Here is a 24,526-nt window from a genome sequence, read left to right on the forward strand (position 1 = left end):
TCAACACCTACTTTTACAATACTAACTTGGAAATATTTGGAATAAGTTTTCTTCAAATCTTAACCATTCTGAGACTTTATGATTTGTAGTGACATTGCTATCATCCAAAGACCATTTTGGCAGCTTGGCTGCTGCACAGATCTTTATCCTTCTTTGTTCTTCAAAACTTCTTGTTCAATCCTTGGAGTAAGGAAGAAGGAAGGAAATGACATTGGGGATGGTATGTGTATTGTAAAGGAAAGTATTTATGCCATTTGAATAGAATTCAAAACAAGTTAAAAATACAATAACTAGATATGTGCGTGATTGTACACACCTGCCATTTCTTTTTTATAATGGGATATTTTCTTCACTGGTAATGGAAGAGTCCATATGCAATCCATCTTAGTACATATTATGCCATATTAAAAAGTGATAAGGATCCTTTAGCATAATTAAGTCTGTAAAATTAGCTGAGTCTTACAAATATCTGTATCTATCTATCTATCTATCTATCTATCTATCTATCTATCTATCTATCTATCTATCTATGTGTGTGTATACACATATATAATCACCATTCATCTTGTTGGACTGTTGAAATAAACTTCTGGTTAGTCTTTCTGACACATGTATCTCAATTCCAGTTCATACTCCATATTCAACCGAAATGTCAAAATGATCTTCCTAAAGAACAGATATGACTATGTCACACAATTAAAAAAATTCAGGGATTCACTGTCATTGAAAGTTCATTATAAACTGACTCCTTCCTAACTTTCCTGTACCTTTATACATTACTATCTACCATAAACACTGTAATCCAGTAACACTCACTTCTTTGATACTCCTCACACATGCCTATCTGTATCCCAACTCTGGTTGTTTTTACTGGCTGTTCCTAAGCCTAAAATTCTCTCTTTCTTCATCTCTCTCCTCTAAATTAACCATCTCCCTTCTAATCTCCACTAAAATCTTATCTTCTTCAAGATGACCATTTTGAACTTCTATTGATTATCTCTAGTTGGCTTATATATGTCTTTGCATGTTGTCTTCTATATTTAACTATGAACTCCTCAAGAACAAGTACTATGTTTTGTCTTACTTTGAATCCACAGTTGTTACTTATCACAGTGCCTGGCACATGATAGGTACTTAATGAAAATTTATTAACTTACTGATTTTCTAATTTTATTTGTCTTTACAAGTTTAGCCAGAAATGAGAGATGTGGGATGACAGGTACTGGAAATGGATGGTTCAAGTGAGAGATTTTTGAGGATAGGAATATATAGATGATATAGAGTGAAACAGACAGGAGAGAGAGAGAGAGAGAGAGAGAGAGAGAGAGAGAGAGAGAGAGAGAGAGAGAGAGATCCAATGTAAGTGAGAGAGTAGACATAATAGAGGGGGTTAACTGTTGGCAGAAAAGGGATAAAATGAAACCACTTTATCAGGTGGACCAGTTTGCTTTGGTAAGGAATAAGATCAATTCATTATGGGAGACAGTAATCAAAGAGGAGATAGTGGTGGAAGGCAAAAGAATTGTATGAGATGAGAAGAGCAGAGAAGAGGGAGGTCATGGGCAATGACTTCAATTTTTTGTAAAATAGGAAGCAAGGTTCTCACATGACAAGGTGGGAAGATGACAATCATGAGATGTTGGAAGAGGGATGAAAATATTGGGAAGGGTCACCATGGTGAGTGGCATAGTGAGTCATTTTAAAATGTGTAAAACGATTTTGTGCCATTGATGTCAGAGCTGAGCTTATGTAATATTAATGTTTGCAGTTTCATTTCATACCCAGAAAAGTGACAAAATTTACAAGAGATGGAAATAGTCATTAGGAGGGGTTGGATCTATCCATATAATCTAATGATCCAACCATTATGTAAAGAAATTTATAATGGTTTGAAGAAAATCACTGAAGTGTCTATTCCTTTTGACCCACAGATTCTGCTATTAGGCTTCTATGTTAGGGAAGACAAAGATGAAAATAAAATCACCATATACATAAAAAGAAATAGAAAAGCATTAGAAATGAAATGGATGTATTTTTATTTGGAAAAATCTAGATAAATTGTGTTGCATAAATGTTGTAGAATATTAATGCACTTCAAAAAATTATGAATATGTAGAGCACAGAGAAACATAGGAAGATATATCTTATTGTTCAGTCATTGGAGTCATTTCTGGCATTGTGACCTTAACTGAGATTTCTTGACAAAGAAAATGGAGTAGTTTGAGATTTCCCTTCGCTAGTTCATTTTATAGGCAAAGAGGGTTAAGTAACTTGCCCAGGGTCACACAATTAGTGTCTGTGCCCAAATTTGAACTCAAGTTTCCCTAACTCCAAGACTGGTACTCTATCCACTGTGCCTTCTAGCTGTCCCAGATAAAAGATATAAACTACTGCAAAATAGAACAAAGAAAATTAAGAAAAAAATATGCAAAATTGGTACAATAATGAATATGTAGAGAAAAAAATTAAAACTGAGTACTGTGTAATTAGATTATATTGAGCAAGAAAGATTAAGAAAAAATGTAGAAACGTCCTTATTTATTTGTGGAAGTGAGATATTATGGCACTAAAACACAATATATTCTGCAAGGCTCAGTTGATATGTCAATTAATTTTGTTTTCTGTCTCTGCCTTTATGTCTCTCTCTTACCATATCCTTCTTGCCAATATGTGATCATAGATTCAGAGCTTGACAAGATCTTACATGTCTTTCTACTCCAACCAAATTATTTTGCAGATTAGGAAACAGAGGTACAGAAAAGTAAAACGACAGAGTCAAGGTGTCACAGGTAGTAATCTCTTCTAACACCAAAACCAGGTAAACAATAGCAAACAAAACCATTTGTTAAAAGTGATGAATCATTAGGGAAGTCAGGAGAGATATAAAGTTAACACTTTTTTTCTAAAAGATAAATGAAAGTAACATAAAAGCAGAAAAATTTAAGATATAAACTAAATCTGTCCTTGTGTATTGATGTTTCATGAAATTGTAAGCTAACTCTCTCTCTCTCCATTTGCTATTCACAAAATCCTACCAGCAAGCTGAAGGGTGGAAGCTGTTTTGTTCATTTTTCTTTTCTTTTGCTTTTCAGCTGTTGCACCCCACCCCAGTTGTCCACTAAGCCCTGCTTCAATTTAATTCATAACCAGGGCTTGTTTCCATGGTTTCTAACTCATTCCAAAATTGAGGGAATCTCCCCCCACTCCTAATCCACACATAAATTAAAACAAGGGGTGTAGGAGTCTACGCATGATTATTATTCTATACATTTTCTTTATTAGTCTACATGTGCAATATGGTTCTTCAAAATTTTTTTTGGTAGTTTTCAGTCTGGTCTACCTCTTCATGACCCTATATAGTGTTTTCTTGGCAAAGATACTGGAATGGTTTGCCATTACTTTCTCCAGCTGATTTTACAAATGAAGAACTGAAGCAAGCAGGATTAAGTGATTTATCCAAGGGCACAAAGCCAATAAGCATCTGAGACTAGATGTGAAATCAGGAAGAGTCTTCCTGACTCAGAAATCTATGCACTGTACCACTTAGCTACCTTCCTCAAAAAGTTACATTCTGAGAATAGTATTGATAATTGCTCTACTTGGGGAGACAGGGGCCAAGATGATGGAGGAGAAGGACAGACCTGTAGAAGCTCTCCCAAATAGCCAATAAAATATCTGTAAAATGACTCTAAGCAAATTCTAGAGCAGCAGAAGACATAAAAAACAGAGTGAAAGTGATTGGAAGCCCAAGACAGTCTGGAAGGCTAACAGGAAAGGCCTATCTCACAGGAATCAAAGCAGAGCATCTTGAATAAGGATTCAAAAGTCAAGTAATTGAATGGGAGAATGCCAAAAAAAGGGGAAAAATAAGACTATAGAAGGTGTTTTCTTAGTAAACAGGTATTTTCTTCCATCCTCTCAGATGAGGAAAAACAATGCATACCATCAGAGGAAAAACTAAAAGGAAAGGCTTCTGCATCCAAAACCTCCCAAAAATATGCAATGGTCTCAGGCCATAAATGAGCTAGAAAAGAATTTTGAAAATCAAGTAAGAGAGATGGAGGAAAAATTAGGAAAAAAATGAGAGTGATGCAAGGAAATCATGAAAAGTGAATCAACAGCCTGCTAAAGGAGAACCAAAAAATTCTGAATAAAATAACATCTTTAAAAATAGATTAACTCAAATGGCAAAAGAGGTCCAAAAATCAATGAGGAGAAGAATATTTTAAAAAGCAGAGTTCGCCAAATGGCAAAGGAGGTTCAAAAGTTCACTAAAGAAAATAATTCTTTAAAAATTAGAACGCAGCACATAGAGGCTAATTGCCTTATGAGAAACCAAGAAATTACAAAACAAAAGCAAAAGAATGAAAAAAATAGAAGACAATGTGAAATATCTCATTGGAAAAACAACTTACCTGGAAAATAGATCCAGGAGAGACAATTTAAAAATTATGGGAAAAGCTGAAAGCCATGATCAAAAAAAGGGTCTAGACGTCATGTTTCATGAAATTATCCATCAAAGCTGCCCTGATATTCTAGAAGCAGAGGTAAAATAAATATTAAAAGAATCCACTGATCACCTCTTGAAAGAGATTCAAAAAGAAAAGCTCCTAGAATATTGCAGCCAAATTCCAGAGTTCTCAGGTCAAGGAGAAAATATTGGAAGCAGCTAGAAAGAAACAATTCCAGTATTGTGAAAATGCAATCAGGATATCATAAGATCTAGCAGCTGCTACATTAAGGGACTGAAGGACTTGGAATATGATATTCCAGGAGCCAAAGGAACTAGGATTAAAATCAAGAATCACATAGCCAGCAAAATTGAGTATAATACTTCGGGGGGGAAATGGTTATTTAATGAAATAGAGGACTTTCAAGCATTTCTGATTAAAAGACCAGAGCTGAATAGAAAATTTGACTTTCAAACACAAGAATCAACAGTAGCATGAAAAGGTAAACAGGAAAGAGATATCGTGAAGGACTTACTAAAGTTGGACTGTTTATGTTCTTACATGAAAAGGTCATATCTGTAAATCTTGAAACTTTTCTCAGTATTTGGGTAGTTGGACGGATTTTTACATGCTTATACACACATATAGACGGTGGGCACAGGGTGAGTTGATTAGGAAGAGATGATATCTAAAATATTAAAGTTAAGGAGTGAGAGAGTAATATATTGGGAGGAGAAAGGGAAAAATAGAATCGGGCAAATTATGTCTTATGAAAGAAGCAAGAAAAAGTTTTTTTTCAATGGAAAGGAAAACAGGGGAGGCAAGAGGGAAAAAGTGAAGTTTACTCTCATCACATTTGACTTAAGAGGGGGGGAATAACATGCACATTCAATTTGGTATGAAGATCTATCTTACACTACAGGAAAGTAGGGGAGAAGGAAATAAGTGGGGTGGGGGATAATAGAAGAGAGGGCAAATGGGAGGAGGGAATAATTAGAAGTGAACACTTTTGGGAAGGAACAAGGTCAAAAGAGAGGATAGAATAAATGTGAGGCAGTATAGGATGGAGGGAAATATAGTTAGTCTTAAGCAACATGATTATTATTGAAGTCTATTGCAAAACTACATACATATGTGTGTGTGTGTGTATGTATATAGGCTATATTGAATTGCCTACCTTCTCAGTAGGGATGGGTGAGGAGGGAGGAAGGGAGAGAAGTTGGAACTCAAAGTTTTAGGAATGAATGTTGAGAATTGTTTCTGCATGCAACTGGGAAATAAGAAATGCAAGTAATGTGGTATAGAAATCTATCTTGCCCTACAAGAAAAAAGAAGAGATGAGGATAATGGAAGGGAGGGGTGTGATAGAAGGGAGAGCAGATTGGGGAAAGGGGTAATCAGAATGCATGGTTTCTTGGGATGGGGGAGGGTAGAGATGGAGAGAAAATTTGGAACTTAAAATTTTGTGGAAATGAATGTTGAAAACTAAAAATAAATAAATAAATATAAAAAAGATAATAGCTCTGGTCACATAGAAGTTGTCAGATCTCTGAGCTAGTGATGACAATGCCTTTACTTGATACAGCCCTTCACAAGAAACAAAGTACTTAACATACTGAAAATTCCAACTACAGTATCAGTGTAGTGATTATTATAGAAAATGCAATGACTTCTACAATCTCTTATAGCTCTAGAATCCTATGACTGAATAGTACCTCATATTTATAAAAAGAAAAAGCCCTTTATAAAATTTATAACTTCCTTTCTCAAAAAAATACTGCCAGATATTAAGTATAAAGGACTTAGACAATAATCATATATAAGCAATTACAAACTTCTGTATTGTGGACAGTGTGCTTGATTGGAAGTCAAAAAGATTTGAGTCCTGACATGGACTTGGGAACTTCCCAGTTATGTGACTCTGAACAAGTCATTAATTTTCTGAATGCCTCATCTACAAAATGGAGCAAGTATCACCAGCCTCCCAAGGCTGTGAGGTTTAAATGAAATAATTTTTGTAAAGTTCTTTAGAAATTGTAAATGGTTGTAGAAATACAAGTTATTATTTTTGTTATCATTATGAAAAATAATATCACTTTCTTCCTAAAATGTGAGATATGTATGAAGTGCTTTACAAACTTTCAAATGTTATGTGAATGCTAGTTATTATTATCATTGTCATTATCACAATGAATAATATTAGCACATGTCTTCCAGAGTTGTTGAGAGGATTAAAGGAGATAATATTTGTAAAACGCTTAGCATAGTATCCAGCACACAGCTGGCACAATATAAATGCCACTTCCTTTCCCTTCCTTTGAACTTCTCATTAAGTGCGAGGTATTATGCTGAGCCATAGGGACACAAAGAAAGGAAGAAAGAGAGAAAGAAAGAAAGAAAGAAAGAAAGAAAGAAAGAAAGAAAGAAAGAAAGAAAGAAAGAAAGAAAGAAGGAAAGAAACATGATTCCTTTTTTGCGAGTTATAAAGAATTCACATTTAAGTGGAGACAGCATGCCAAGAATCAGATACAAAATACAAGATAAGCACATACAAGATTCAATACAGTACATTATAATGCACACTATATAAAAGACACTAATACCTTTTACATCATTTGCTTTAGATGATAGACCCAATAAATATAAAAAACAAATCAAAGTCAGGTATTTTGACTTCAAGATTAAAGGGTCTTCCTATGACCTTAGTGTTGTTTCTCTGACTCTCTTTAGATTAGGATGACGCCGTTTACAGTGATTTATATTTATTATGTTGACACTTTCATAAGTATGCCATTTGATTATGGAATTGTCCACAGATAGGCAATAAACAAATGAAAAAGAAGCCCACGTGAGTCACCTTTTTTTTTTTCAGTGAGCTTTTGGACCTTCTTTTCCATGAGGCCAATTTTGCTTTTTAAGGCATTCTTCTCCTCAGTGGGTTTTGGGACCTCTTTTTATCATTTCACTTAGTCTGGTTTTTTTTTCAAGTGTCATTTTTTTTTTCCCGTATTTTTGGGTCTCCTTTACCAAACTGTTTATGGACTTTTATGATTTTCTTGCACCACTCTCATTTCTCTTCCTGATGTTTCCTCTACTTCTCTTACTTGATTTTCAAAATCCTTTTTGAGCTTTTCCATTGCCTGATGCCAATTCATATTTTTTTGGAGGCTTTGTACTAAAGAGCTTTGACTTTGTTGTCTTATGAATGTATTGTTTTACTCTAGTACATAATTCTTTTGGGAAGGATTTTGAGAGTTTGAGGCAAGTGATTAAAGTGATGTCTTCCATCTTGTTGGATACATGATTTGGATGGTTGAAAAAGTCAAAGTTGTAATGACAGTTTTCAATACACTATGAGAAGTCAAAATGGAAGGCTTGTGGCTGCAAAATAAAATATTCAGCTCTAGAGTTTGAGTTTTAACTACATTCAACTTAAATCTTGTCTTTTGTTTTATTTTGTTTGGTTTGGTTTGGTATGAGTCTGTGAAATATACGTCAAGGAGAAAATGATGAACAACCAGGAGCAAGTTAGCTTTGATATATGTATTTTAAATGTAGTCATGTTTTTCATAAAATCAAAGTACATCTCCAGAGAAAAAGAAAGATAAGAACAAAGCTGAATGGCCAACAACTTGATTTTTAATATCTTACTGTAGTTAATGGATTGTATAGTGAGAAACAAGAAAGTTACAAAATGAACATTCCTGGATTCAGCAAAAAAAATTGTTAAAAAAAGCACTGTTACGGAGTCCTCTTTAAATATGAAGGCAACGATCTTCCCAATGAAGTCTTTTAGTATTCCACAAGGCAAAGAACTACTCATGTAATCTACTCATGTAACTGTGTAACATATGCATTAATTTTACTATCTACTAAGTTTTTATACAATAATGTATTTTGAAATGTGAAATATGCTTAGTATTGGCATCTTTATTATCTTGTTTAAGTGACTTAACCACAATGTAGAAAGCTTTATACTGTACTGGTATTTCATTTGTTTCAATATTTCAAGGAATTAGAATTATGCCATTGTGGGCATTTTTTCCACCGCACAGGTCATAACATCTCTAGAACTTGATAGAGATCCTCCAAGATTGCTGCTGCCAAAAGAGTCATAATTTGCAAACAACCTAGTGATGACTCTCTCCATATTTTGTTAGGCAAAAAAAAAAAGTTTGGCAGGGCATATAGGCCAGCAGCAATCTAAAGAGGTAATTAGTGTTATGATATAATGTAATACAATATGATATGACATAAAAATATATGTTCACAATGTATTAACCGACATATCTTATATATAATATACATAAGTACATGTAATAAGTGGCAATTGTGCAATGACTTGAATTCCTGTCCTTATGAAAATTGTAAAGTTTAAACTCATTTGAGCAATATTTATGGAATAAAATCTATGAAATACACCTTTTTTATACTTTCTAGAGGTATATAAATAGGTAAGTATCCTGCTATGTGTATATTTTGTAATCAATTCATTTAGTATTGTGGAAATTATTATGGGAAGGAGAACTGAACATTTTAATGAAGTCAAGTTTAAACAAATGACCATCCCCCTTGAATTAATAATAATAGTAATAGGACAATAAGTTCTGGAATGATCATTAAAGATTAGAACTTTAATAATACTAAATCACTAAAAAATATTTTCCCTAGCATAGTTGCATAGATTAAGTTCATTCAAATGAATATATTATGATCTCTTCGTATTCTAAATGAATGTATATATCAACATGTATATCAGTAATGATTATATATATATATATATTTGCTCTTCAAGAAGAGTCACACATATTCTTTTCTATTATCATCCCAATACTAAAATATTAATGAATGACTCAGAATCATAGCTAGGGCAGAGTGATTAGGTCATTGTCAGTACTAGAGTAGGGGTGTGAAATTTCTTCCCCATGGCGTTTATCTGTTGCACTGTTGGTGTAAGTTGCCCATCTCAACTCACAACACACTCTGGGCCTAGTCTCTCTTCTTTTCCTACAGTATGTCTCTTCTCATATTAATCTCACAGACCTGCAGTGAACCAGGACAGACTGTGTTTTGCATGCCCACTCCCTCTCCCTATGGTTTTCCTTCAGGTTCCAAAATTCTTACTAATAATTCTAATCATTCCCATTTCAATGAATTAGAAAATGAGTGTCATAGACCAATTCTTTGGCTAATGAATGATTAAGTTAAGGCTGGAACCCAGTTCTCATAACCACATAGATTTCTGAAAGAGAAGACATCACCTATCTGCCCCTAGTATGCTAAAAATAATTTAGAATTCAGCAAGATTAAAATCCGAACTGGAAAATGGTAGAGAGGGAGGGATAGACCAAAGACAGTGCCATTAATCATAAAGCTGTTAGAAAGTGGATGGCGGCTGCCTTATCATTTGTCCCAAAGAAACATCCCATCCCATCTCATTAGAAAATTATAGCATCTCATTTCTAATCATTATCACTGGGTTCTATATTTTCAGTCAAAATAGGAAACATTAAAACTCTCCAGTTTCTATGGGATGACTTTTATAAAAAGCAAACAAAACAAGACAGCCAGCTTCCACACTGTGACAAAGCATTAATTAATACCGATTAAAAGGAAAAGCTTGTGACAACATAAAATAGTAGCATATCAAAGGGAGGAAAAGATCATCATAGACTTTTGTCACCACCTAAATGTCCACTTAGAACCCCACGGGATAATGAGTGATTAAAACAATATTTTGTATAATGAAGTGGAAGAATAGGGATGAAATGATGCGCATAACTTTCTTTTTTACAAGAGGTAATTATACTGACCACTTGTACACACTCAGAGAAAGATGTACTTACAAAAACAATCTCTCCAGTAAATATACAACATAAAACACAATGATTAGCTGTATTTTTTCTTTTTTTCAAAGCAGTCTGGAAATTGATCAGATGGGCAGCCTATCACACCTGTGAATCTGATAATATCATAGTTTTTAAATAATTCATGAGGAAGTATGCAGCAGTAAAGAGTTGATCTTAAATTCTACCGGTGCATGTAGGGGGGCAGAGGGATGGAGAGGGTGAAAAGTTACAAATCAAGATTTATGGTAGTCAGCATGTCACTTTGAATTGTATACCACAAATTCAAAATGCTTTGATGCAATGATGTTTTGAGGCTTGACAAGTGACAACTGGTGTCTTCAAACCTTTCTTATACAGTTTCTTTTTTAGTCAAAGTCAGTGATTTGAACAAACAGAAAAACTCCATAAATGTTCTGGGTTTTATGCTGAAGATCTTGGCATTTAGGAATTGGAAATTCTTAAAAACTGTCTTCATAGATGGGGCCATTGGCTTTCAGGGTCTGAATAGTGTAGTACTCTACAGCTCAATCCATTTACCTGACTAATGCTGAGATCTTGCTTTTATGATGCATTCTTCAAGACTTGCCACAGTTCCCTTGGAGTAGTCAAGATATTAATTAAAACAGCAGTCCCCTGATTCTCCTGAATTGGAGTCATTTAAGGCACTAGGCAGCTAGTTCCTACAGAGCAGACATTTATTTAAAAGTATGGAGTGGTATTTTTGTTTGTTTGTTTTAGAGGGTGAGCCTTTTGAAGAATTCAAATACAGTGTTTTTTATTCAAAGTTTTTTTTTTTATTTTGAGAAAGAAGTTTCTTCAATTATTCTCCTAAAGTGATATATTTATTTTAAAGAACTAGTGACTTCCTCATGACTCAACAGACATCAGAATATGGTTTGGACTTAGTGAATCCCAACAAAGCATGAGCTAAGGATCTTATAATTTTTCACATATCCATGAAGTCCTGTCAATATGTCTATAATTAACTGTATGTAGGTGTTCATAATCCAGAAACATTAATTCAGTTCAGATATGAACCCAGTAATTATTCACTTATTAGTCCCCATGTTGCCACTGTCTATAGGCATGCTGTATAAAGCCATCAAGCCATCCCCTTCTTTAATCTCCAAGAGGCATAATTGCCAGAAAAGAATGCTGTTTTGAGATGATGAACAAACCTTGAGTCATAGGAATGTGTTTGGACAAATCTCAAAAGATGTTTACTAGTCTGACCTCCTTCCTGCTTTTTCCTGTGTCTTCCATTTTATTTTCTTTCCAACAATCCCTTATTTTTCCAATAGTCAAATAATAGGGTGATGCACATAGTTAAAAGAAATGTAGTTAAGTAGGAACTCAACAAGCCAGAATACTTGAGTACTAATGGAGCTCATTGGGTGTGAGTGTCATTTCACAACCTAGAGACCCCATTTCTACCATGCATTAAAGCTCTCTCTCCCATTGGCCCCTGGTTTTGTCAAGATAGGAAAGATAATTTAGGGTGGAGACAGAGAGAAGAGGGGGAGAGTATGCATTTATGTAGCTCCTACTACGTAACACAATAGGCACTGTGCTAATTTAAAAAAAAAACATAAATATTATCTCATTTGAATGTGAGATAAACAAGTTCAGATAAACCAGAAATAAAATGAAATTTCTAGAACGTGAGATGTATTCCCAGAGAAGAATGATAGAAATGAAAAAAATATTATTGTAACAATATAATAACGATAAATTACTTACAAATTAATAGAAATGGTTGAAAAGCACATATAATAATATAAATAGTATTTATTTATATAGTAGTTTATGAAATATTTACATATATGTGTGCATATACATATGCATGTGTGAATATATTATGCACACATGTATGCATATGTGTACACATATGTCTGTAGATGTATGTATATATGAATACATGTGTGTATTTAGAGCAGCAACATTGCGTAGTACAGAGAGAGCTGCCTCTGGAGTTAGAGACCTCAGTTCAAGTCCTACTACTTTAAACATACCAGCTGTGCAACTTTGGGCAAATCACTTAACTTTTCATTTCCTCAGACAGTGGTCTAAGAAAGGGGTTCTAAGCTTTCTTTTTCTAACCCTCTTGGTTTAACATTTTTAAATTCAAAAAACATAAGATTATAAAGCAAGCTAAAGGTGAGCGAAAATAAATAATATAAATTTATACACACATGCATAAATACACCCCCCATACACACACATATAGTTTTCTCATCCATATTCATAGTTCACATGAAATCTATCCACGAAGTCTAATTTAAGAATCCCTCCTCTAAGAATTTAACTTTTAAATTAGGTTTCTATCTGTACTGGTGGAAGACATCCTCCATTAGATTTCTCTGTCTCTAATAAGTGAGAGAATTGGGTCTAAGCTACATCTTTTAACTTAATGTTCAATGTTTTTCCCACTATAGCTAATGCAAGAGGAATTTAACTGTCTCCAAAGAAGATGTATATTTTAAATGTCTTGTCATAGCAAGCCTTCCTCTAAAGATCTTCTCTAAAGCTTCTCTCCAAAATCTCATTGTAACAATCAGATGATCATAAGTTTTCGTACCCTATGTCAATGGAAAGCACATCCTGATGGATTTTAATACGGTAAACAAGCTTCAAACATGGAACTTGAAATGATATCCATGCCTAACACGTGGGACTCTGCACTAGGCTGTTAGTAAGAATATGCATTACTTTTGGCAATAACAATTCTCAATAATCATGTACAAACTAATAAAGAGAGGTTCTCTGTCTCTGAAGAACTATTAACCACAATAATAAAATTATTACAGAAAAGGACAATAAGAGAAGTTCTCATTCACCAAAACCTAACTTTGCGTAATCTCTCTGTCTTTGTCTTTAGCCCTGTCTCTGTTTGTCTTTTCCTCTGTCTCCGTGTCTGTCTTTTTTCCTCTGTGTTTCTGTTGCTGTTTCCCCCTTCTCTCTCTCTCTCTCTCTCTCTCTCTCTCTCTCTCTCTCTCTCTCTCTCTCTCTCTCTCTCTCTCTCTCTCTCATTTCTAACCAGCCGTTGTTCTTCCACTTATATTTTTATGAAGTAGGGGCAATATAAGATTAAGTGATTTGCCCAGTATATATCAAACTAAAGACTTTATCCCAGGTCTTTCTAATTATGATGAAAGGTCTCTATCCATTTTGCTACATGATGTTGCACTATTACTATTATCCTATAGTTAGCTCACAAAAGCAAAACAAAAACCAAGTATGTTAAGAAAAACCCATATTCACATTTTAAACAGTTGTGTAAAACAATGATTTGGGGATATTGAAAAGTATTAACAATCATTCCCATTTTTATATTTTTTTGAATTTTCTGACTGATACCACTTTAAATGCGTTGAAAGCCTTGAATATTTCTTGGAAACTTTTGTTAAGAGTATGTCAGCTTTGTGAAGTAGAAAGTTTTACAGTTCTCTGTAAAAATCCATTAAGTGCAGGCCACAGACTTCCAATGCAAATGTGATTTCTGCAAAAGTGAATCAAGGCAAACTCATGTATGTGGAACACCTCCTTTTAAAATCGTTTTGAATCATTCAGCCTTTCTATTGACCCATATTGGTTTGGATGCATTAGCTGTACCTGGCATACCTGGTTTAAGGCATGCTTCTGCATTCATGGAAGAAAAATGTTGTTCAGAATCATTCTAAGTTATCATTGTCAAAATGATCAATATGAAATCGTTCTGTTGCAATGCAACTAGGAAAGGCAATACGATTCATTGCAAGCTTTGGAATCAGGAGAGACTTGGTTCAAATCTGACCTCCAGCTCTTAACTTGTTCTATAATAATAGACAAGAAACAAGTTCGAAGAACTTCTGTTTTTTCCTTGGTAAAATTGGGATAATAATACCAAGTCTGTTGAAACATTCAAAAGATATAATGCCCACAAAGTGATTTTAAGCCTTAAGGCAGAATATAGAAATTCTCATATGTAACAACTATTATTGTTATTCTTATATAAGTACTCTTTTCAATACTTTGCAATCTCATCACTAGAATGTTCCACTGACTTGCTGATCAAGTTCGAGCTGTAGCTCTTCCCAACTCTTTCCTTTTGCCATACATGTAATCTAAACTCCTGCCTTTTCTGACAACATGAGTATTTGATGAACTATCTTTGGGAGAAAAGCATCCTGTTAAGGGTATGTGAACACTTTGCCCTTTCGGAGTAGGCTGACCTAGGACCTAATGAAAAAATATATACAGGACTAGGGAGAGAATGGAAGTCTAACCATAAAGGTGTTTTGTGGAGTTGAATTTATTCCAGCAATCAGTCATATGGTCACTTCTACAACATTCTCCATTATACTAAACTCCTGACCCAAATGCCCATGTCAAGAACAATTTACTCTTCTCATTTCAACCATTTGCATTTCTCATTTCAACCTTTTGCATTTTTATACTCTAGGGAAATAAAAGGAAAAAAAAAACTGGTATTGTTTCAGCTAGGTGGCACAGTGAACAGAGTTCCCTGCCTGGAGCCAGGAAGGCTCCTCTTCATGAGCTTAAATCTGACCTCAAATACTTACCAGCTCTGTAATACTGGGCAAGTCACGTAACTGTGTTTGCTTCAATTTCCTCATCAGTGAAGTGAGCTGGAGAAGGAAATGGCAAACCCCTCCAGAATCTTTGCCAAGCAAACCACAAATGGGGGTAATGAAGAGTTGGACATAACTGGAAAAAATGATTCAGCAACAAAACTTTCCCAGACTGCTTTTCACTTACTTATTGACATATTCAGAATGTATCTTTCCCCCCTTATGTACAAATTATCCTTTCCTTCGCCTAAAAAATTTGCTTAATCACCCCTCCTTTCCTTCTCTGTAATCTTCAATCCAGGTCCACTCCTATGCCAGCATTACTTGGGCTAAAGATAAAATAAGTTGAAAATGCTGTCATTGTTCAGTCATTTTTAGTCACGTCTGATTCTTTGTGATACCACTTGGATTTTTCCATTCCTTTCTCCAGTGTATTTTATAGATGAGGGAACTGAGATAAATAGTGTTAAGTGATTTTCCCAGGGTCACCCATCTAGTAAGTTTCTAAGGCCAAAATTGAACTCAGAAAGATAAGAATTCCTGACTCCAGATCCAACTTTTTATTCCTTGTGTCATCTAGTTACCCCTAAATTGAATATAAAAATTAATTTAAAAAATATGAAACTTTAGACTGCTTTCAAAATGTCTTTCAAACTCCAAGGATTTCTGTCTGTATACCATTTTAAAATCCGGATTTCCCAGTTAGATTTCTCTATCCTACAAGATTCAGCTCAAATTTTACTTCCTTCTTGAAATCTTTCTTCACCACCACAATGCATTATTATCTCATGTTCTTTTGAACTGTTATTTCACTTATTATGTCCACTACTTGACTACTTATTTGGTACAGGTATTTTGTTCATTTTGTGTCTGGGTTGCTTAATCAGTTCTTGCTCTGTTGTTTAGATTTTTATGTGTTTATGACATGGCATTATAGGCTCCTAAGGATAAGTAATTTAGATTAATGAAAGCAAAACCAAAAATCTTAATACTAGGAAAACCAAGAATTAAAATATTAAGTGCCATTCCCTAAAGGTGTGTGTTTGTGTGTATGTGTACTCACACATGTGTCACACAGGATATGTGCATGCATATGCTTTAGTAAATGAATGAATTTTAGTAAGGTGAAGAGAAAAGAGACTACAAGGAAGGAAAGCTAGACATCCTATTCCATATTCTACCCACATATCTGTCATTCCTAATACTTATTGGAATAACCTTAAAATCTACTATGTATTTTTCTGATTTCCTATAACAGTATAAAATTTTAAAATGATACAATATTAGATAATGAGAAAAAACTACTTCCTGCATTAGTACTTTGTAGCTCATATGTGTTCTTCTAAGAGAAAAGCCAACTCTCTCAAATATGTCTGATAATGAATGGGCAATTTAAAATGCTATGAAATTTAATTTGTGACATCTCCAACTTTTTTCTCTTTAAAATTCTGAAAGTTGAGTTTCTGGGAAATTAGGAAGAGAGAAGTTAAAGGCAGCATGTCTTCACTTGAGAATTGCCTCTTAGTCTGATTTTAGCAAGACATGCCAGGAAAGCTTTCTGAGAGAAAGGTGTTACACTGCAAATGGGGTATAAGAAAAGGAGATACAATAACATTCTACTGATCCAGCACCATAGGTGAAGTTCGTGTTTTGCATGACTAAATTTACTTTGATTCAGGATTGCAAATACCATATTACTTTATATTGGAAGGTTTTGCCATGCATTCAGTAGGTTTTCCAAGGGAAATATAAAATCTTAATGATCAAATTCTTGTTCAAGTACTTGGTTACATTTTTAAAAAAAATTCCTGCTACAGCTAATCACAACAAGGCTGTCAGTAACTATGTTCAAGATCCAGCAAAATAAATGCTAAAGTAGGAATGATTATTAACAATGTATGCTCTCTGAAACTGAATTTGTTTAAAATTCAAAATAGTATAGATTTCTGTATCTTAACAGACTGCTCTTGTGTGTTAACTATACACTAATGTATGCATTTCTGAATGGTAAAATCTCCAGCCTTGCATTGACCTGTCATCATGCAAGATTTAAGATAGTTATTTTCTTGAAAACCTCCTCAAAATTCTCTTTGTCCTTTCAGGTGTTTTGGAAAGAGTACTGAACTTAAATTCAGCATTTCATTGTCAGTCCTCGTTTTGCCAGTACCTAACTAGGTGACCCCAGATAGGTCACCTAACCTCTGTTTCCTTCTCTCTAATAGAGACAATAGTATTCTCTTCCTACCCTACTAGACAGGGTTAATTTTAAGATCAAATGAGATAGCATGTGAAAATATTTTATCAAATAGGACACTGTTTCAACAATGTCAGTTATTATCAGATAATTTACGTAAAACCTCTTATTGATTTAAGGTACCTTATAAAATTAAGTTATTAGTATCCTAATTTTTTTAACCTCTGCATTATGAGCAATTTGGTGAGTACTTCTGATAATTTTATGGTAATAGTAATAGTCATTTGGAAAGTACTTTATGATATAATTTCTTATATAAATCTCATTTGTTCCTCATGGGAACAACGAGAGGTAGGCAAATAAGCTCTGTTTTCCTCATTTCTTTATGCTGTTTAATGAAATGACATGGGTATGTCTTGTACCTGTAGAACTTCTATATTAAGTGAAGATAACAGAGATAAAGGAAAACAAACAAGCTAAGTCATATTTAAGACATTCAGTGTGGAAGTAATTAAGTAAGTTTAAATGACTAATTTTATGAGATTTCTTTCTTTGGAATTTATTTTCTTTTCCTGATCAAAGAGAGGTGATTAATGATGAGGTAGTAAAACAGGAAAGAGGCTTAGAGGAAGGCACAGAGAACAATGAGGATACTGCCTTTGTGAGACGAGGGAGGACAGAAAGAGTAGAAACAGATCAATATACTCTGCTTCTGGCCCGATCCTCTCCTCACTGTCCCCAAGCTTGCCACAGAACTACTTTTAAGGAACATGATTTGCCCATCATTGAACTGTTTCTTCCTCTGAGTCCACAAAAATCAGTGAACTCCCAATCGTCCTCATTAAAGAAGGTAAAAGAGATATAAATAAATCTCAAATAGTGTCTCATCAAAATTGTTTTTATTTAGCTATGAAATATGGTTTCTGTTTTTATTTAACTATTAATGGACTGTTTAATGAAAAAATTACTGGACAGGAAAGCAGATAACTTTGTTCTAGCACTGATTTTTGCCATGGACAATCAGTATTACCTTGAACAAGTCATTTTGCCCTTTTGGATCTCAAATTGCTCATGTGTAAAATGAAGTTATTAGAATACCCTAATGGGCGCAGTTGGGTGATGTAATGCATAGACTGAGGAAAATATGAGCTCAAATCAAGTGTTGGTCAGTAACCAAAACTTTATTTACCTCTATTTGCTGAACTGTAAAATAAAGATAACCATATTACCTAACTCCCAAGGTTTTTGTGAAGATCAAATAGAAACAAAATTGTAAAGTGTTCAGTACGATGCCTTGTGTGTAATAAGTTCTTAATAATATCTTGTTTCCTCCTCTTTTAAATTATGTGAATTTTTCAAGAACCAAATTTACCATTTTTAAGAATTAAAACCTTTTGCTTTCCTATTTTAACCATTTAAAAATAAAAAATACATTGGTTTGTTGTATTCTTCTTTGAATAAGGGATATTGAATATACTTTAGTTTTTCGTTATTCATTCACTTTCAAAATTATAAATATTAATTATTCTACTTGGAATATTTCAATAACTTCAGCATAGTATAGGGGATAGAGAACTGAAATTGGAGTCAAGAAGACTTGAGGTCAAATCCTCCCTTTGTTACGTTTTGTAAAGTCATGTGATTGTGGACAAATTCCATAATCTCTCTGAGTGTATTTTCTCATCTTAAAAAATAAGGGTAATACATATGTCATGTCACTCAAAAGATCGTAGGAAGGCTGAAATTAGGTCTTGCATTTAAAATACATTTCAAACTGTAAATATATATATATACATATATATCATCTTACATACATATATACATATCACATATTCATTTATGCACACAATTATATGTAACAGATATATATCTATATTATGTATATATCTATATTATGTAGATAATATAGATATTACACACATATGTGCATGTGTGTGCCAAATCTCCTAACTTTATATTTATAGAAAGCTATCCATTTCCCCATTCTAAAGTTGTCTTTTTAATATGCAGTGGATTAGCAAATACGAATTGCCAATCTTGGAGTGAAAGCAGGGTCCAAAATATGTTCACTCACAAATTCCCTCAGAATCCTCTAAGAAGTGAATCTGAACAAATTTTAGAGTAGCAGAATCTACTGAGAGACAGAGTGTGTCAGATCTAGGACAATTTAGAAGATCAAAGAGAAGGATGTTAACCTGGTTGTGGGAGAGCAGAGCACGCAGAAGCACCAGTTGAGATACAGCTATAGTGGAACAGAAATGGCCCTGGGAGAGCTGACTCTCCAGTCACAGTTCAGATTCCCAAATCACTGATTACAGAACAGGAGTCTGGCAGAACTGGGTAAGATAAGCACAAGGCCCACAACAGCAGCTACTCCTGGGTCTATCAGCCCCTCCTGAGGAGACCAACAAGAGATGTTGAGCCCAAGGGGGTGGAGCTGGTCATTGCCAATACCAGGATCACAGGTATGCCTTAGCACAGCCAGGGTAATTGGGCAGACACGAGTGTACATGGGGTTACTGCAGCCCTAGAGGAGGAGGAGACCTCCAGCAGCCAGACTACCACTCCCCCACACCTCACGCCCTGAGCTTAACTGAAACCTTGGAGAAATTGAGACTTCATCTGACATCAAGTCTTGGCATTGAAAGAATTCACTGACCACCTCCTGAAAGAGATGACAAATTGAAAATCCAGTGAATATTGTTACCAAATTCCAGAATTGACAAGTCAAGGAAAAAATATGTCAAGCAACTGGAAAGAAACAATTCAAATATCAAGGAACTACAGCTGGGATCACACAGGACTTTGCAGCTTCTACATTAAAAGAACAGAAGGATTCGAATGTGATATTCCATAACGCAAAGGAACTTGAACTACAAACAAGGGTCAACTATCCCTCAAAACTGAACATAGTCTTTCAGGCAAGGAAATCGACATTCAATGAAATAAGAGAATTCCAGACCTTCCTGGTGAAAAGAACAGAGTTCAATAGATAATTTGATCTTCAAATACTACACTCAAAAAAGACATTAAAAACGTAAAAAGGGAGTGGAAGAAAAAACTTGTTATTCAATATGGGTAAACTTTTTACATCCCTGTATGGGGTGATGATAAGTGTTAATCTTCAGAATTCTGTATCTATTACAACATTTAAAAGGTGTATACATAGAGGGTTTGAATATAAATTAACTGATATGATTGTAAAATACCTAATTAAGGGAGAAGAGAAAAGGAGGAGGTAGAAAATAGTAAATTGTATGATATGAAGAGGTAGAAAAACATATTATAGTAGAGGGAAAGAAGGGAGGGAGATGAGCATTATTTTACTTTGAGTTTTACTCTCATCAGAGATGGTTGAAGGAGGGAATAGCATTCTCAGAGGAGAAGGGGGAAAGAAAAAGGAGGGGGGTTGATAGAATAGGGGAAGACTAAGGGAAGCAGTGGTCCAAAGTAAAACTTTTGAGGAGGGAAAGGGATAAAGGAGAAATAAAACTAGAAACAGGGGTGAGGGGTGTAGGGTGAAGAGAAAGACACAGATAATCATAAGTCTCGTTGTGAATGGGATTAACTCTCCCATAAAATAGAGGCTGATAGAAAAATGGAGTAAAATACATAATGCTATGATATGTAATTTACAAGAAACATATTTGAAGCAGGTGGTTACATACAGTATAGGTAAAAGGTTATAGCAGAATATATTATGCTTTATCTGAAGTAAAAACAAACAAACAAGGGTACCAATCTTAATCTCAGGCAAAGCAAAAGCAAAACTAGATCTACTCAAAAGAGATGGGGAAGGAAACTCTATCCTGCTAAAGGCACCCTATACAAAGACATAATATAATTACTAAACATATATGCAACAAGTGGTATGGAGCTCAATTTCTTAAAGAAGTTAAGGGAGTTACAAGAAGAAATAGACAACAAAATTACACTACTGGAGGATCTTAACCTCCCCTTCACTGAACTTGGTAAATCTAACCTCAAAATAAAGAAGAAAGAAGTTATGGAGATAATAGAATTCTGGAGAATGTGGGTATGGTAGACCTCTGAAGAAACTGAATGATGATAGAAAGAAATTAACATTTTTTTCTCATTGGCACATGACACATAGAGAAAAATTGACCATCTGCTAGGTCATAAAAACCTCACAATCCAGTGCAGAAAGGCAGAAATAGTTAATGAATCCTTTTCAGATCATGATGCAATAAAAATAATTTGAGATAAAGGGTGATGGAAAGACAGACCAAAAATGAATTGCAAATTAAATAATCGAATTCGAAAGAATGAGTGAGTCAAACAACAAATAATGGAAACAATCAATAACTTCATTCAAGAGAATTACAATAATGAGACAACCTACCACAACATATGATATGTAGCAAAATCAGATTTTTGGGAGAATTTTGTATCTCTGAAAGCTTACATGAATAAAAGAGACAAAGAGGAGATCAATGATTGTGTATTGTATGAGTAAACACCCAACATACACAGGGGGCAGCTATCACAAGTTCTTTGATCTGCTTATCTAAAAGAAAAGACAACTTTTAAGGGGTTAACAATCACTTTAATCAAGCACATGCATCTTTCAGTTAATCTAGGAGAAAAGGTGGCACACTGAACTTTAGAGAAAATACAGAGAAATCAAAGAGTAATAGACATGACTTCCTCTGTCTGACTATAATCAACACATACATCACAATTCAACAGACAGATCCAACTGTCTGACCATAGTTATAAAAGAGGGGAGCAACCAACATCTGAATTTTCAAAGCTCGGGGGCTCCTTAGTGGCTTCCCAGAGTCTCTCATCTGGCACACAAACCTTACAAAAACTAAGCCTCAAAGTAAAATCTCATCCTCAGTTTATTTAAATACTTTTCAGAGCCAGAGGGAATGACACTCTGACCCAATGCCTCAATAGCAAAAAAAAAAACAAAAGGTACTTGGGAGCCTCCCACAAAGCAAGTTACCTAAACAAGCAGGTCCATCAATATGTGGGGAACCTTAATCACATTATTTATTGAGAGGAACTTTTAGTAAAACAAAACTAGCAAAAGATTCTACTCTACTTGGCCTTACAGGCATGTAACTGAAAAAGTCAGAAAAAAGGAAGAACTGAATAGCTCCAATTAAATATTAAATTAGAAATACTGAAAATGAAAGAAGAGATTTAAAAAATTGAAATTAAGAAAACTATTGAACTAATAAATAAAGGTAGGAGCTGGTTTTATAAAAAAAAATAACATCAATAAAATTGATAAACCCTTGATCAATCTGATTTTAGAAAAAGAAAGAAGAAAACCAAATTACCAGTATAAAAAATGAAAGGGGCAAATTCACCTGCAATGAAGAGGAAATTAAAACAATAATTAGAAATTATTTTGACAAACTCTATGCCCATAAACGACGATTTTATTGAAATGGATGAATATTTAAAAAAAATAATTTTCCTAGATTCATAGAAGAGGAAATAAAATATTGAAATCATGCCATCTCATCAAAAGAAATTGAATAAATCATCAATTAACTCTTTAGAAAAAAGAATGAATCCAGGGCCAGATGGATTTACAGTGATTTCTATCAAACATTCTAACAACAGTTAGTTCCCATACTATACAGACTACTTGGGAAATGTGGCGAAGAATGAATCTACCAAATTCTTTTAATGATACAAATATGGTGCTGATACCTAAACTGGGTAGAGCTAAAACAGGGAAAGAAAATTATACACCAATTTCCCTAAAGAATATAGATGCAAAAATTTTAAATAAGATATTATCAAAAAGATTACAGAAACTTATCACAAGAATAATATACTTTAATCAGGTAGGATTTATGCCAGGGATGGTTCAATATTAGGAAGACCATAAGCATAATTGATCAAATCAAAAACAAAGAAATTAGGGGAGCAGGGAATAGTTTATTTGTCAGATTTATGGAGAATGGAGGAAATTTGTGATCAAACAGGAGATAGAGAACATTATGAAATACAAAATGGGTAATTTTGATTACATCACATTAAAAAGGTTTTGCACAAACAAAACCAATGCAATAGAGATTAGTAAGGAAGCAGAAAACTGGAATAGAACTTTTATAACTGACATCTGTCATAAAGGCTTCATTTCTACAATATATAGGGAACTGAGTGAAATTTGCAGAATACAAGTCATTCCCCAAATGATAAATGTTCAAAGGACATGAACAGGCAGCTTTCAGAGAAAGAAATTAAAGATATTTAGTCACATGATAAAATGCTCTAAATCACTATTTATTAGAGAGATGCAAATCAAAACAACTCTAAGGTACCATATCACACCTATCAGAGGAGGAAAATATTGGTTAGTAACTAATGCAGATTCTAGTACTGGTCAGATTTCACAAAAATAGAATGGAAGATCTCTGTGCATCTTCAGAAGAGAATGAAAAGGAGTAACAGTGAGGAGCAAGCTGTTGTAGTGGATGGAAGGAGATGGGATCAATAGTGCACATATTGGGGTTTGATTTAACAAGAGGAAGGATGGTCTCTTCACTGGAGACTGAAGAGACATAAATAGTTGGATATGGCATTGAGGAGATATGAAATAAGGAGAGAATGAACTCATGATGAATGATCTTAATTTTGGATCTGGTTTATTAAGGTGAGATCCTCAGCTAATGGTATGGGCTTGGGAGCATGTTGTTGGGAAATTGAAGAAATAAAAGAATTTTTGGAAAAAATCAGGCAATATAACAAGGAAACAAGGGATTCAAGAACATAGCAGGAGTAACCTGGTTTATTATAGGATCACATCTGGAAAGAACAACAAAAAAGACAGCCAGTACAGAAATGAGATTCTGAGAAATGATTGAAAAGTGAAGGATTTGAGGTCCCTTGAAAGGAGATGGGAAGATTATGGGGAAGGGATTGAGAAGACAAAAAGGATAGCTGTACCAATAGTATAGGACAATAAGATAAAGAACAATAGAGTTTTGATCAGATGGAGGTTTCAAACATCTTTAATGTGAAAATTAACACTTATGAGTGAAAGTATGGCTGAGCCCCATGTGTAGCTGAGGTAGACTAGAAGCATAGGTTATGAGATCTGAATAGAATGAAGAATTAAGAAATTAAGCATTTGATGAAATTTCAACAAAGAGAATCTAGGGTTGAATTTATTAATAAAGAAGGGATGTCATTGGGGTAAGCAGATTATGGCCACCAGGATTTGAAATAGGTCACAAATTTGAATGACATTCTCTCTCTGTTTCTCTGTTTCTCTGTCTCTCTGTCTCTGTCTCTGTCTCTGTCTCTGTCTGTCTCTCTCTGTCTCTCTGTCTCTGTCTCTCTGTCTCTGTCTCTCTGTCTCTGTCTCTGTCTCTGTCTCTCTGTCTCTCTGTCTCTGTCTCTCTCTCTCTCTCTCTCTCTCTCTCTCTCTCTCTCTCTCTCTCTCTCTCTCTCTCTCTCTCTCTCTCTCTCTTT

Source organism: Notamacropus eugenii, chromosome 1, assembly GCF_028372415.1.
Source record: "Notamacropus eugenii isolate mMacEug1 chromosome 1, mMacEug1.pri_v2, whole genome shotgun sequence".
Taxonomy (NCBI): Eukaryota; Metazoa; Chordata; class Mammalia; order Diprotodontia; family Macropodidae; genus Notamacropus; species Notamacropus eugenii.